Here is a 16,151-nt window from a genome sequence, read left to right on the forward strand (position 1 = left end):
TACTTCTGATTTCAGTATTTCTTCTGTTAAATTTAGATTATATTCTATATTTAAAAGAGTTAAAGGGTTTGGTTTAATTTGTAAGTTTTCTTTTAAATTCGGGATATTGATTTTCTGTTTTAATTCTTGAACAATGGATATGAAACTTTTATGGCTGCAAAAGGGTATCTGTCGGATACGGGGGGAGAGCCATTAATCCTTCCCATTGAAGGCTTTAAGGAACCAACCTGGACAAATACCCAATGTCCCATCCCTACCTTCCCGTGGTGCAGCTGTTAGTAAGCATAATTTTACGAGCTGAACTAAAGGGAGGGGCTACTCATCCATTAGCACTGGTCAGCTTGTTGAGTTAACGACTGAATTTGGTATAATTTTCCTCTATCCAATACCTAATTCCCTCTTTACCCTTTCCTATCCAGTCCTCTGACTGAACTCTTACTTTCTTCGACCCCCAACGGCATTAGAGCATTCGAGGCCTTTCCTTCCTCCTCTTTCTACTTTTCTGTTCCTAGTGCTGACCTGCTATGGCACTAAAATCGTCCTCCAGTGACTTAAGGAGGGAAAGCTGGTGATCAACAAGATCTCCCAGCTAGGTCCAATGGACAGCAAGTGTGGTCCTCCAGACATTCTGGGGGTTGTGTGTGAATGAAGTAGCCATCAAAACGTTAAAATATGGTGTTCACTTAAATCGGCTACAACTTGCCATTTAACTCCAATATGAAATGAGTACCATTAAGGTAAAATTATCCGGAGGTAAAATAGTCCCCCAATCGGATCTCCGGGCGGGGACTACTTTAATGGTACAGAATCAACTAAACATCTTACAATGGAATGCTGGCGGTATAACATCAGCCAAAGGTGAGTGTAAGCTCACGTCTATCACGTGTGTTGTGGGGGAAAGGCGTCATATGACACAGCTTCTCTCTGATGCAGAACTCCATGGTGCTGACCAGTCTGTACAGCTACCACAATGCCCCTGATGTATAGGACGATCCCCAGCCAGAGTGAGGATTTTGATTACTTAAAAAATTATCTATAAAAGACCCAAAAAGTTATATTATAATGACTAGAACCTGGAATTTTAGGTGCTAAAAGTTAATATTGTTCCTCCCTATAGTTTAATATAAAAGCCATGCCTCCACTTTATTGAAATGCAATTCTTGTCATTCAGTATTTTCCCTTCGGTACTGCTAAAGGTCTCTAATCCTCTTAACCACCACTTACAAACTAGCGCACGATTTACAAGATCATTGCCATGCCTCCACGTCATTGAAATGCCATTCATGTCATTCAGTATTTTCCCTTTGGTATCGTTAAAGGTCTTTAATCCTCTCAACCCCACTTACAAATTAGCACACGGTTTACAAGATCCATTGCTCAGTCCTTCTGACTCTGTTGTCTATTATTGCATAGCGGACTCTTGTGAACTAAGCTTAAAACTCTCCTCACGGGCAGTAGACCTACTTCTATTCATCTACACTCAGTGACATTCTTAACTTTTAGCACATAAAATTCTGGGCTCTAATAATGACCTAAAATGCTGAAAAAAACAGACCTAAAAACAAACAATCCTATACATAAGTAGTCAAAATACTACCTTAAATTAACAGCTCTTCAGACTGTCTACTATGGTATTCCCATATAAAAGTATAAAAATTTCCCACACGAACACAAATTTTCCCACAACCTACAGTGTGAGCTACAATAAAATAATTAATTAGATCATAATTAAACGTTCAGCTACAATAAAAGAGAAGGGTGGATGTACCAACCACCAAATCTCCTCCACATCTAGCATAGTGTATCCCAATAGCGGAAACTAAAATGGATGCTGGTGACTTCAAAGGTGCTCTAGTTCAATTCTTTTATTTGGAAGCAAAGCGTACAACTTAGCTGAGAACTTCATGTGCTATTCTATTCTCTTCTTCCTTTTGACATGACTATCGAAAAAATCCTTCCAAGTTCTGCATTTGAATGAGGTAGTGTCAGCAGTACTAATTTTGCGAGTTTTCCTATATTGGGAAATTTTACTTCGTCATTGAAGACTAGCTTACATTACTAAAAAAAGATTACACGACTACTATGAAGTAGCCAATGTGTGTTATCACCATTTAATTCGAGAAAAATTCGTTCCGGCACCGGGAATCGAACCCGGGACCTCTCAGCTCTACGCACTGAGTGCTCTTTCCAACTGAGCTATGCCGGGACATGATCCACGCTGCCGGCCGAACTCATCTCGTAATGTTTTACGGCCTTACTACCTGTACTTTAGACAATGTAAGTCATACATGCAGGAGCGCATATTTAAATGACTTTATGGCCATATTCAACATCAGTTTGTGAAAACTGCTAACAGTTAATACATCACATATTCATTATATATGAGGTCTCGCCTACCTCATCCTGACATTGTACACACATGCCCAGAAAAGATTCAACTGTTACATGGGAAAATGCCAAAAAGGGTGACACTACAAAAACATTACATTATAATGTTTTTGAAAGAGGCTTATGCTATCTTTCGAGAGGAACAATTCAGGCTTTTCAAAGTTTTGCAGTTTGAAATTCAAAAATGTCCTCTTATTGAAGGATATACCATGTGATCAATGCAGATGTCATTTACATGAACACTTCATTTTTAAATTGAAAGCACTAAAAATAATTTATTCTGAAGAATTCTGGAAATTTACGCTAAGTAATGTTTCATTAAATTCTGCATGTTGGTAGAACTCTTGCTGGAAGGTCTGGGAAAAAGATTCAGAGGCAGTCTGACTTTGTTCTTGAAGGAAGGCTTTGTTGATGAACTTCGAGATATTGTAATTAACTATTTTCCAGAAATGATGTGACATGTCAATCTGAAGAGAATTCAAACCATGGTATTTGAAAATGACAAATTGGATTATAATATTTGCATATTACAGGTGGACTTCTCAGTGTCATTCAGTTGTGAATACCAGGATGAAATACAAAGTGCTTTATGCATAGGCGGAGTTATGGGAGAGGGGGAAATGGGGGGCGGGGCACTGCCCCCCCAAACTTGTCTGAACTCTTTTTTTTTCCGGTTAACGTTAGAAAGTATTGAATTCAAAAGATCTAAATTTAGATCTTATTTGCTTTTGTTTATGATTAAGTTTCTGTGCTTAAATTGACGAATTAATGTCTTCAGATCGTGTGTCTGCACTATAATTTTATTTTAAATTTCTGAATGTAGGCTATAAGAATTTCTATAGGCCTACCACATTTGAGGAATGTTTCTTTTGTAACTGCCTGTGTTAGAAGTCTGCAGGTGTTCAGACCGCTACTTGGAGATGATGAATAATATACTGCACAACAATGCAGAAAAAAGAAAAGTGATCCCGGTATAATGTTTAAACTTAAATACGAGATTAAATAAAATAATTAGAGTTTACATTTCATATGATATCTTCAGGAAGGTAAGCTTCATATAAGGAAGTTTCTGTTAGCACTGTTACGTAGTTTTATTGATGCATGCTTGTGTTTCTGTATGATAGAGAAAAAGAGGGAGATTGTTTTAAGTTACGCCCTGTTAGACCTATAATATGTAGTAGACCTACAGTTCAAGCTCTATACAACTCGGTCCGAACTATCGCAGATATGGATGTAATACTGTAAGAAACATGTCCTCCCATAAATACTTTTATTAAATTTTATCATATACCGGTACCGATATATGATCAGAAAGAGAAAAAGGAATTGGTTGGGTCACTGGTTGAGAAGAAACTGCCTACTGAAGCTACGTAAAGATTTTTTTGTCCTACAGAATAACCATTAATAACCAATAATATCCATTAATAACCATTGCCTACTGAAGAATGCACTGGAAGGAATGGTGAACGGGAGAAGAGTTAGGGACAGAAGAAGTTATGAGATGATAGATAATATTAAGATATGTGGATCATAGGCGGAAGTTAAGAGGAAGGCAGGAAATAGGAAAGATTGGAGAATGCTGGGTTTGCAGTGAAAGACCTGACCATCAGCAGAACACTTATGTATGTATGTGTTACGATACTGTACCACCGTCAAGCTATAACAGGGGGAGAAAGTAGGCTAAATGATGTCCCCCATAACCCCATTATATGGGAATTCAGTGGTTTTGCTTTGTCCCAGCCAAGGAAACGGTTCTCTCTCCGCCTATGGCTTTATGGTCTAGGAGAAGCATCCTTTTGTTTACAGCTGCTACATTTTTCATGGATAAATGCAAGATGTTTCAAGTATGTTCTAATACTGCACACAAGGATAAAGATATTATATTTGTCATGATCAACTTTGTAACAGAATATTTATGTTGGAAAGGGATTCACAACAGCCTGCTGAAGAAGCAATTTGGAGTGATGAACCAGCTTCTGAATTTAAGAATAAGTACATTGTTAGGTTGATGCAGTTCCTCTCTGATAACACAAGAAACAATTCAGTTGAAAATACTTCGTTACGTCTGACAGGAAAGATGTGATAGATGATGTGGGTAGTAATGTGAAACACTTAGTGAGGCAAAAAATTATAAATAAAATAAATTCCAACTTTGTGCAGTGTGCAAAATATTTTCCTGATTTGGCAACACAGCTATACCGTAAACTTGTATTTTCCACATTAATAAAGACGATATCAGAACTGAAATAGAAAAGGCAATCCATGGAACACAGTAGTCATGGTACCAGGCATTTCTACTTTTCATGTCATGACATAAATGTAAGTTGCAAAGTTAACGCCCTGTCAGAAGAAACTCGAGCAAGAAGTAGGAGAATGGGTAACTGTTACATATGAAGAGCAAGTGTACCCAGACCGGGTCAAAAAGAATAATTCAGATAACTTAATGTCAGTTATACACGAGTTTTGCATTGGGAGTACAAATGTCCAAAGGATCCAGACTACATCATCTATGATCTGGGGGACATTGAAAAAATGATCACCCAAACAGGTGAACAAGAAGGAAGTTTCAAATTTGAGAATCTGTAATATTTCATGCTAATGTTGTCGTACTGTTGTTTGTTATAGCCTATGTTAAATGTGTTGCTGTCTAACTAAATGCTTTGAGAATGCCAAGAAACCATTTCATCTTTCATAGTTCAATGCACAAGTCCCATACGCGACAACACAGTTAAAGGTAAATTCTACTCTGTTGAAGAGCAAGAAGCTAATCTGAATGGTCTAGTCGATAAGCAAACTTCACAATGAAAACGTAAAAAATTTGTCAAATTTTTAACATTGATAGTTTAGCTGAATTTTGATAGTAGTCTTACAAAAGCAATATGATGGTGGACTTCAAGTGTCCCATACGTGACAATAACATCTTAATTAAGTAACCCGAGTAACAGGGCTTGCACTAAGAATCTAAATGCACTCTGAATCTCCTGAAGTGTCCTGCTAAGTCTCATAACAAGCCAAATTTTTTTTAAACTATTTTACTAGCTGTTAGAGTAATTATTTCAAAATAAAATGTGCTTTTTTACCTTAAGAGATATCCCACATTTGCCACAGCCTTTACAGAGTACATTATTTTGCAGTACACTAGATAATATGCGAACATCTATAACCTCATTGGTATCACTAACACTGTGTTCTTGTTTCAGAGTTTCATTTTAGAATCTTCAAGTTTCTTTCCTGATGCACAGCCACTTTTACAGATTCACTATGACCACATGCTAGAGGGTTGTAAGTTAGAATTCACATTACTAACAGTGTTCTTACTTTACCAACATTTCTTCGCTTCTTAAATACGAAATGGCGTGCCCAAGCTTCACAATTAATTTAAATACTTTCAAACTACTTCTATAACCCATATTGTAAGAAAATATCACAAAATGCACATCTATAATTCAACTCAACTGTATCGTACAGCACGTGTATAACGTCACAACCATTGTAAACAAACGGTTGCTACGAAACAAAGCACATGACGCTAAACCAGGTGTGCCAATACATATAAATTCCCTACAATGAAAAAATTTCGCATATAAGGCGCAAAATTTGAACATAGTAGAATGCCATACGAACAGGAGACACGCCCACTTTAAATGTCGCTGTCAATTTAAACCGAAAAAAAAAACCATACTTAGGAATCAGATACACACTTAAATCAAGGATCATGTGAAAGATTAAGCTTCATAGATCAATAAAACACGAAAAAATGAAAAATTCAAGCTTTTTTGGCTTACTGGGTCCCTTAAGTTTTTGATCTGGTTTCAAGACCCTGTACAGATTACACTTAACGGCACCATAATTAAAGAAGTTAAAAACACAAAATTTCTAGGTATCTGGGTTGATACAGACCTGACATGGGAAAGCCACATTCAGTTCTTAACAGAAAAAATATCTCGACTATGCTATGTATTCCGAGTTCTTTAAAAAATATCACCCATTGAGCTACTATTGTCAGTTTATTTTAGCTATGTACATTCAGTCATATCATATGGTATCATATTCTGGGGATCATCATCAAAATCTTCTCTTATACTTAAACTACAAAAATGAATAGTTAAAATTATGAAGCAAGTATCCATTCGCACAGAAAGTAAAGGACTTTTCAAGGAACTTAAAATTTTACCGGTACCCTGTGTTTATATCCTAGAAATGGTATGCTTTATTCATAAAAATTTAAATTCTTTTAAAACAAATTCAGAATATCACGAGCACAATACTAGGACATTCAATAATATACATTTGAATTATCACAGACTTGCCAAAACTCTCAATACCCCTACACATACTGGCAGGAATTTATATAATAAACTTCCCCCACATGTCAAGGCACATAACAATAGTATGTTTAAGAAATCTGTTAAAAATATGTTACTGACACACATGCAAATGTGCACAAAGGAATATTTAAATATAAAGTTTTAAATCTTAACCATTTATTCTTGTGAGTACTGCCCTTCTGTTTTCTCTTGTTTCATGTGCCTGGAGACCCTACTGGAAGAGAGGCAGCATCAAGACTCAGAAGAAAGAAAATCTAGTGAGCTAGTGTGTGATTACAAAATAATTAATTATGTATCTCTTAAAATAAATTCAACATCTTATTTACAAGTAACTATTCTAGTGTGTTATGCATTACTGACTGAATTAGTAGTATGTTATTTGCTTAGTAATTAAATACATTATATTCTAAGTAACTAGTATTCTATTAAATAAGCCCTAAGTCTATTATTTGATCAATTCCTTTCATAATAATTTTTTATCCAAAAATTTGTCATAGGTGCTCTAGTGGAATGATACGTCTTCTATTCTGTTGGCTTTAGTTGTAATTATTTTTGTATGTTTCCATTTTTTGACAATATTCCAACCTGAGTACTGTGTTAAACAGCTTAGTGATGTGGTATAGGTACTGTCTTACAGGACATTATTTTCAAAGCAAGATTATTTATTTTGTCAAATCCCAGAGCTTTGAACGATTTTAGAGTTTTAATTACCAGTATCTCCTTTTTTCTGACGGAGTAGTGTAAGGTAGGCCTATACTAATATTTGCTATGAAATAATTTATTCATTAAGGTTCAATTCATGAATGGAGGGTTCTCTAAATAGTCCCTTAAGTACTTTCCAAGAGCTCCAGTTTTGTTCATAAGTTGACAGTAGATATTCCAATGAATTCTGAAGATATATTATTTTATAGTTGGTTTACTAAGATGTTTTGTGATACACCAAATATTACTAGAGGGTCCAGCATATCGAATATGAGCCTCAAATTTGTTTATTTTTATCTCATTTGTTTTCCCATAGTCTGTTTTTGAGATTACCATATAGCCTACATTTCTGTCAGCCTCAGATCTAGTTCTTTGCCACTATTTCTGGCTTTTGATTTTTGTAGGCATAAATACTTAATTCCTGGATTTGTTTAGAATGAATAGTCGTATCATTTTGTTGCTATTTTGACTGCAAATTTAATAGTTGATATATAAGTACATATCCATTGCAATATCCAAATCTTCAATTCACGTAGGATTTATAATTCCAGGAATGGAAATGACTTTTTAAGTTTTGCAATCATTGTCAGCACCACTGTTAACTTTTATTGCTGTTGAGGCTGAAGAATAGTGCAAAATAAGAATAACAGGGTTATGATCAGAAGTTAGAGCCACTATTGATTCTACATAAAGTAATATCATAATGTAACTGTATGAATTACTGCAATATCCAATAAATCAGGTCGATGACTGATGTATGGAAAACGTGTAGGTTGAGATATAATATTGCAATGATGTTGAGTTGAATGATCAACAACTATTTCTTCACTGAAAGTTGTGATTGATGAATTCTAACTTATATTCTTGTCCCGCACCGTGGCGTTGTGGTCTAAGGCATCCCGCCTAGGACTCACGTTATGGAATGTGCGCTGGTTCGAGTCCTCATGGGGGAAGAAATTTTCTCATGAAATTTCGGCCAGTGTATGGGACCAGTGCTCACCCAGCATCGTGATGCACTTGGGGAGCTACGGTAGGTAGTGAAATCCGGTTGCGAAACCAGCTATAACAGCTGGAGGGATCATCGTGCTAACCACACGATACCTCCAATCTGGTTGGATGATCGTCCACCTCTGCTTCGGCATGTGGGCGTGAGGCCAGCAGCCAGCTGGTCGGTCTAGGCCCTTCACGGGCTGTAGCGCCACGGATTTTTTTTTTTTTTTTAACTTATATTCTTAGTATTAAAATCCCCAGCGTGCATATAGGCCTAAATATTTGAAAGAAAGCAAAGTAAATAGAGATATGATTTTAATAATGTCAAATTCAGGGAACAGTAAATGTTTCCAATTTGCAGATTTGTGTTCTTTATAGGAATTTCTATAAAGGAAGCTTCTAGATTGATGAATTAAGATGTTGGGAATGGCCTTTAATGAAATGAAGATTTCACTGCTATAGCAGTGGCACTCTGTGGTGTTCTTGGTCCGTCATTTCGATATATAACATAATTTCTTATTTTCAACCATCTAATTGCAGTAAGATGCATTTCATTTATGAGAGATATGTTAATACAGTTTCCTTCACGAAAATCTGTTAATATAAGCTTTTTCAAAAGTAAGAGGTAATTTTAATTGTTCATATTTCACTGAAGAACTGTTAAGTTATTCAAATAGAATACTTTGCTGTATTACTATTAAACTACGTATTTTTGCCTTTCTTGACTAGTTTCGATGTGAATAATTTCACAGGAAGCATTACCTGAAAAACTAGACTGGCATAATACGAGGCATGTTCTTAAAGTAAGTTCCGTTTTCAATTATAGCCGTTGCATCGCTGCAATCATTATTTTGTGCATGCGTGTTTTCTCCTTCAGTCCTCAGGCAAGCTGTGCAAGCAGTTTCAGAGCTTCAGTCCGTGTGTGTGTGGTTAGTTGTGATCAATTGAAATGTTTAAAGTGATCAAGTACCCTGTCGACTGTGAGATGCAGTCTGTTATCCATTTCTTGAATGCGAGAAACATCAAACTAGCTGACATTCATCGTCAACTTTGTGAGGTGTATGGTGATGATTTAGTGATGGAATGGTCAGGAGATGGGTTAGGAAGTTCGAGGGCCGCGTCTCTGAGCATGACGAGCAGCGTACCAGTCGGCCATCTTTGATCAATGATGATTTGGTGTGTGCTGTCGATGAAAAAATTCATGAGGACAGGAGGTTCACAATTTCTTTGCTTTCCATGAATTTTCCACAAATGTTGTGGAGTTTTCTCTACAAAATTGTGACAGATCGAAATTGATATAGAAAATTGTGCTCACGATGAGTACCCAAGGTGCTCACCGAGGAACACAAAACCAAACGAGCTTCCAGTGCATTAAGCTTTCTGACACGTTACAGTGAGCAAGGCGATGAGTTTCTTGACCATATCGTGACAGGTGACGAGACTTGGGTGTCTCACATGACACCTGAATCGAAGCAGCAGTCCATGGAATGAAGGCACACTGCATCGCCAAGGAAAAAGAAATTCAAACAAACCATGTCAACACGCAAGATCATGTGCACTGTTTTTTGGGACAGAAAAGGAGTCCTACTCATCGAATTCTTGCCTCGGGGTGAAAACATTAATAGAGAAACCTATTGTCAGACCTTGAAGAAGCTCCATCGCGCAATTCAGAACAAGAGATGTGGGATGCTGACCGACGGAGTTGTGTTGCTTCATGACAAAGCTCGGCCACACACAGCTCGTGACACCCAAAATCTCATCTCGAAATTTGGCTGGGAACAAATTGACCATCCCCTCTACAGCCCGGATTTGGCTCCGAGTGACTTTCATCGCTTCCTGCACCTCAAGAAGTTCCTCGGTGGTCAACATTTTGATGGCGACGATGAAGTGAAAACAGCAGTGTGGGAGTGGTTTGCATTGTGGGCGGGCGAATCCTACAATGAGGGGATAGAAAGACTTGTACCACAACTCGATAAATGCCTCAATAATGGTGGAGATTATATTGAGAAGTAATTGAAGTGTGGGGAATACAATGCAACAAAAATGGTTTGTAAATATCTTCCCGTTTACTTATTACACCCTTTTGGAACTTACTTTAAGAACACGCCTCGTATATACGTTATTCTAGGTACGCTAACACAATTGCAAGTCACACAGAATTTGTGTGCACTCAATGTGGATCTCTGGTATCTTGTCAGCCCTGTCGAGTTGTGTGCATATAAGGGGAAAAATTGAGATGGTGTCGGATGGAGTTCCTGGGTAGCTCAGTTAGTAGAGCACTGGTACGTTCAACCAGAGGTTCCAGGATCGATATCCGGCCCTAGAACAATTTTTTTCTTGAAATTATTCAAGTCTGCGTCACAAGGAGCTTTACCTGAAAAACTAGACTTTCATAGTTTTGATGTGATTTGCACTATCTTCTGAATTCTAGTGAGGTCTCGCGCAATCTTCTGGCATTCTGTTATTCTTGGTGGGGTATGTTCCTGATTAGTAGCGAGTGTGTGTTCAGTATGTGTAGTGGGTATGGTTTTGTGTGTCTATAAATTTCGTATTGTTGTAGAGCAGGGATGGGCATAACAATATTTCTTGGCTTTTCTTCTGCTTAGGGATATACAAAATTAATGTGGCAAACAGTTACACTGAACATGTAATATACTCATTATAAATAATCACTTACAAGTTAGATCGCCTATACTGTTTGGTCAGGATGAGTCTGTCTATATTAGGATGAATACTATTACTAAATAAACGTAGAGCAGTTACGAGATGATAGGTTTTTAGATGTGTACAAGCAATATTTTTCATTGGATTCACTTTAGAAAAAAGAAATGTTCTCAGACATAAGGGGATTCAGAGATTGCCAGCATCTTAGTTGCGAAATTACGTAAGTTAGGAGACCTGTTATTAGGTAATAATTCATACAATTCCTTGCTGGTTTTACCTGACATTTGAAAAAGGGGTTTGTTCTCTATGACCGGCTTATGTGATTGAAATGCAATAAATTGATCGAACTGCATTTTCAATTAGTAATCTAGCGATTATGGGTTGGCTTTTCCATTAAAACATTATTCTTATGGATTTTTTAAAACTTTCTTACTATTTCAACTTGCACAACAAATTACTTAAAATAACACACTGCTTCATTGCAAATAACAACTATTTCATTATTGTAAACCATTTTTAACAATCCCATTTTAAACTTTTATGTATAAATAAATGATGATAAAAGAACCTTCATTTGACTGTCTATTTATTATGAATAAGTTTATGTTCGCCAAAATCCTTCTGATGTTCAAGATTGAAGTGGTGTCTGATATTATAACATTTTACATAAATCTCAACTGAACAGTTGAGACATTGAACTTTACCTTTATTCATAATAACAAAACAGTCTTGTGCCCACGTTTCTTGGAAATTAAAACGAAACCTACAATTTATTCGTCATATTCAGACTTTACACACCCCTAATCAGAACATTATGGTACCGACGTCAACCTGTGATTACTGTATCAGCATTTTTTCTCAAAAACAATATGATACTGGTTGTTCATATAACAATTTTGATAACCAAAACCTAAGTAAAGAATCCATTGGTGGTAGTATATACCATTTCCCATAACAAACCGGAAGTAGAGGTATCTGTGGTCAACTTCGAAATTTCAAATGAAAACATAGGTCATTGAAGGTACCATAGGATACCACTTTTGAAAAGAAACAACTTTTACTCAAACATTTTTTTTTCTAGGTTTTATTGTTTATTCACAAAGCAACAGAAATTGTCTTCTGAAAAATGCTGTATGTTGTTTATGTACTTACTGTACCTGTAGTAGGTACAGCTATTGTAAACAATGCAGGTTTTGAAACCAAGTCACTTTTCACTGTCTTTTATTTTACATAGCCATAGTGCATTTTGTTCATTCATCCATAACACATCATTTGGAAAATGCCATTCACAAACGAAGAAGCATTTAACATGTTCATGATACTTGGAAGAATGCCATTGGAATTGCAGAGAAGCAGCACATGTTTATGCAGAGAAATATCCATTGTGAGCCCATCATTCGTACAATGTTTTGCATATAAACGGCATGGTGCAACCGAAACACAATTAAGGTGAGCGTATCAGACGACCTGTGAGCTGCCGATGTCCTCACTGCAGTGATAGTTATCTTCATGACTCCACAAGAAGAAATTACACATAGTACAGTATTTAGAATTCTCCAAGACAAATTTCATCCATACCATATTCATCTCCATCAGGAACTTGGGGGACATGACTTCCAAACTCGTGTTGATTTCTGCAACTAGTTTCTAAACATGGACTATGATTTCGAGCTCAAAATTCTGTTGACTGGTGAGGCAACTTTCAAAAGTAATGGTCAGGTGAATCTCTACAATGTCCATTATTGGTCTCAGGTTAATCCACACTGGCTAAGGGGAAATGGATTATTAGCACGTGTGGAGCCTCAACACATTGTGTGGCCTCCTCAGACACTGAGTCATAGGACCATACTTTTCTGAGAATTTGAATGGTAGAATGTACGCACGCTTCCTCTAAAACATTTTGCACCAGTTGCTTCATGATATTCCCCTTGCACTTTGGTCAATAATGTGGCTTCAGCAGGATGGCTGTCCAGTTCACTCTTCACATAGGGCTCAGTGAGTTATTAACTGGTTATTTCCCCTACAATGGACTGAACGAGGAAGACCAGTAGCTTGGCTGGCCCAATCTCCTGACTTTGCTCCAAATGACTTCGTCTTGTGAGAGAGAATTAAAGACATGATCTACAAGGTGCGTCCAACAACTAGAGAAGACATGAAACAAAGAATTAGAGAAGCCTGTGGGTCTCTCACGTCAGGTGTGCTGAAATGCTCAGTGCAATCGTGGATGTTAGGAGGAGATCAGAGCGTTGTTTAGACAGGCTGGCGGTCATTTTGAACACTTACTATGAAGAGTGTACGTACACAGTACAGCCTTACTCAAAAGATACCATTTTTGTTGCTTTGTGAGTAAACAATAAAAAGTTTGAGTAAAAGTTGTTTCTTTTTAAAAGTAATTTCCAATAGTACCTTCAATGAACCATGTTCTCATTTGAAATTTTGAAGTTGACTGCAGGTACCCCTACTTCCGTTTGTTAAAGTTACAGGAAATGGTACTACCACCAATCGATTCTTTACATAGCTTTTGGTTATCAAAATATTGTTATATGAACAAACAGTATCATATAGTTTTCGAGAAGAAAGGCTGATACAGGTGGTCTGAAACACCCAATATATACACACAGACAGGTAAAATATTTGTGGAGAGGGAAATGATGAATGTACACAGTGTCCGTATGGGAAAACAGTGCCCATCCCTGTTGTAGAGTTTTGGTTGAATGTCGGTTTCTATATTGTATGTATGTATGTATGTATGTAATGCTCAACCAGATTGATTCAACATCATTTGGTTTCTGGCAGACCAGTACAAAATTTCCATAGAGGATTTAAAATGTACAAGTTTTTTACAAACATTTCAATGTTCCCAATTCATAATATGACACACTGAGGTGATGGTAAAATACCCAGTTTATATAAATATTCTGCCAGGCAGTTGTGTCCTGTGGCAGCTACAGTCTCTCTAGTAGCTCTGACTTGTCAACAAGACCAGCCCATTTCTTGCCATCATTCTTTATTTGAAGATCTGAGAGAAACTCATTCCTAAATGAGCGGTTAACTAATCATTTCAAGTTGTGATACGAAAGTTGGGAGGTCGTCCATAACAATATTTCAGTCCCTTTTTGTTTCTATATTGTTGTAGTTGTAGTTGTGGTTTGTTATGTGTTCTGCATAGGTCACATTGTAACTAATCAATTAAGGCAAAAATACATACTTTAATATCAACACAGTTAAGTAGTTCTTTATTTAAAAAAGAACTTAACAGTTCTTCAATAATATATAAATGTTAAAAGAGCGGACAATAGAAAAGAATGGAGAATGCTGGTCTTGCAGTGAAAGACCTGCCCTTGGGCAGAACACTATGAATTAATGAAAAGAGTAATACCTAATCAAGAATAAAAATTTTGGCATTGGCATTTTACACAAGAAATAGGATTTTTCGCATCACCACCCATCGTAATAACTTAATCATAGTTGTTGTGTGTTCACTATGTTGTTCTTGTACAAGTAACAGCCCCTCTTCAATGTTTTACACAGCAGGCTGAGTTCGTGTTCTGGAATATCTGCCACGGTGTGTGCGATGAAATCCAACTCATCAATTGTCATAGGTTTCCTGAAGAACACCCTTTCCTTCAGATAGCCAAAAAATCAATAATCTGCTGGGTTAATATCTATTGATGACAGAACAATCACGAAACAAATAAATCATACATGGGCAGAATTTTCAGTTGCGTGAGGCACAATATTACGGAATACTTTGTTTACTAGGAGGGCAGAGTAGGAAGGAAGATTCAAACTGCGACCAGCGTCCACTTATCTTTTTTTTTTTTCAGTAGGTTATTTTACGATGCTTTATCATCATCTTAGGTTATTTAGCATCTGAATGAAGTGAAGGTGATAATGCCAGTGAAATGAGTCCGGGTCCAGCACCAAAAGTTACCCAGCACTTGCCCATATTGGGTTGAGGGGAAACCCCGGAAAAAACCTCAACCAGATAACTTGCCCTGATCAGGAATCGAACCTGGGCCACCTGGTTTCGCGGCCAGACGCACTAACTATTACTCCACAGGTGTGGACTCGTCCGCTTATCTTAATTGCTAGGACGATCAGTGGCGGATTGTTAGTAACCATTAACAAAGCATGCTATACACAGGAAAAGACTTAAAAATGTTATAATTGAATCAGTCAGTGGAATAAGGACTGAAGTCCAGAGAAGTAAATTTTTCAGGAGACAAAAAAAACATCACATCTCCTAAATCATTACACCAACACTAACAAAAATTTGCATAGTTGCAGGTCATAATGCACCACTCTGACTGATAATGAACACTCACGTCTGAATTTAATAGTGTGGGTAATAAATAGGATGATAAGTGATGGACTTCGGTCCTTATTACATTGTTTTACTACGCAAGTGTAAAAGACATGCACAATAATCCGAAATAATGAATTTTATTTATTGAGTAAGTTGTATTTTTAGAATACACAAATCACTTAAGCTAATTGACTAGAAAAAATAGGATATGACACCAATATGATTAATAATAATACAATGGCGGCTCGTGAATTATTAAATTCGGTGTTCACAATAGTATATGGATAACAAAAGAGATTATTGATTAAATGTTGTCCTTTTCTTATGTGTCTTTAATTGCCAATAATATAAGAAAAATATTTTTAAATAGGTACTGGAAGAGAAATTCATTTTGACAAGGTCTGAAACTAAATTTAAACAATAAGCTTAATTAATATGAAGATTAAAATTCAAGTTCATATCTAAAATTGTCAAAGTAAAAGCATTTAATATCTTGGTTTTACTATTTGTTTCTACAATAAACATTTCCTTTTACTACAACAATTTGATAGTTTGTACTTAAAAAAAAATAAAGTGTATTATCTTAAAAGTACCCATTAGGAATATGGATCTTTCAGTTTTTATGTTACGGCCGGACTTCGATTTTTCTTCTATCCTTTATACATGTATAAGCTAAATATAAACAAAAGATCTGATACACAATGATATTGTATGTTAAATTTGACACAAAATTAGAAAATATCTATATATTTCACACATAATAAGACATC

The sequence above is a fragment of the Periplaneta americana genome, chromosome 12 (assembly GCF_040183065.1).
Source record: "Periplaneta americana isolate PAMFEO1 chromosome 12, P.americana_PAMFEO1_priV1, whole genome shotgun sequence".
Lineage (NCBI taxonomy): Eukaryota > Metazoa > Arthropoda > Insecta > Blattodea > Blattidae > Periplaneta > Periplaneta americana.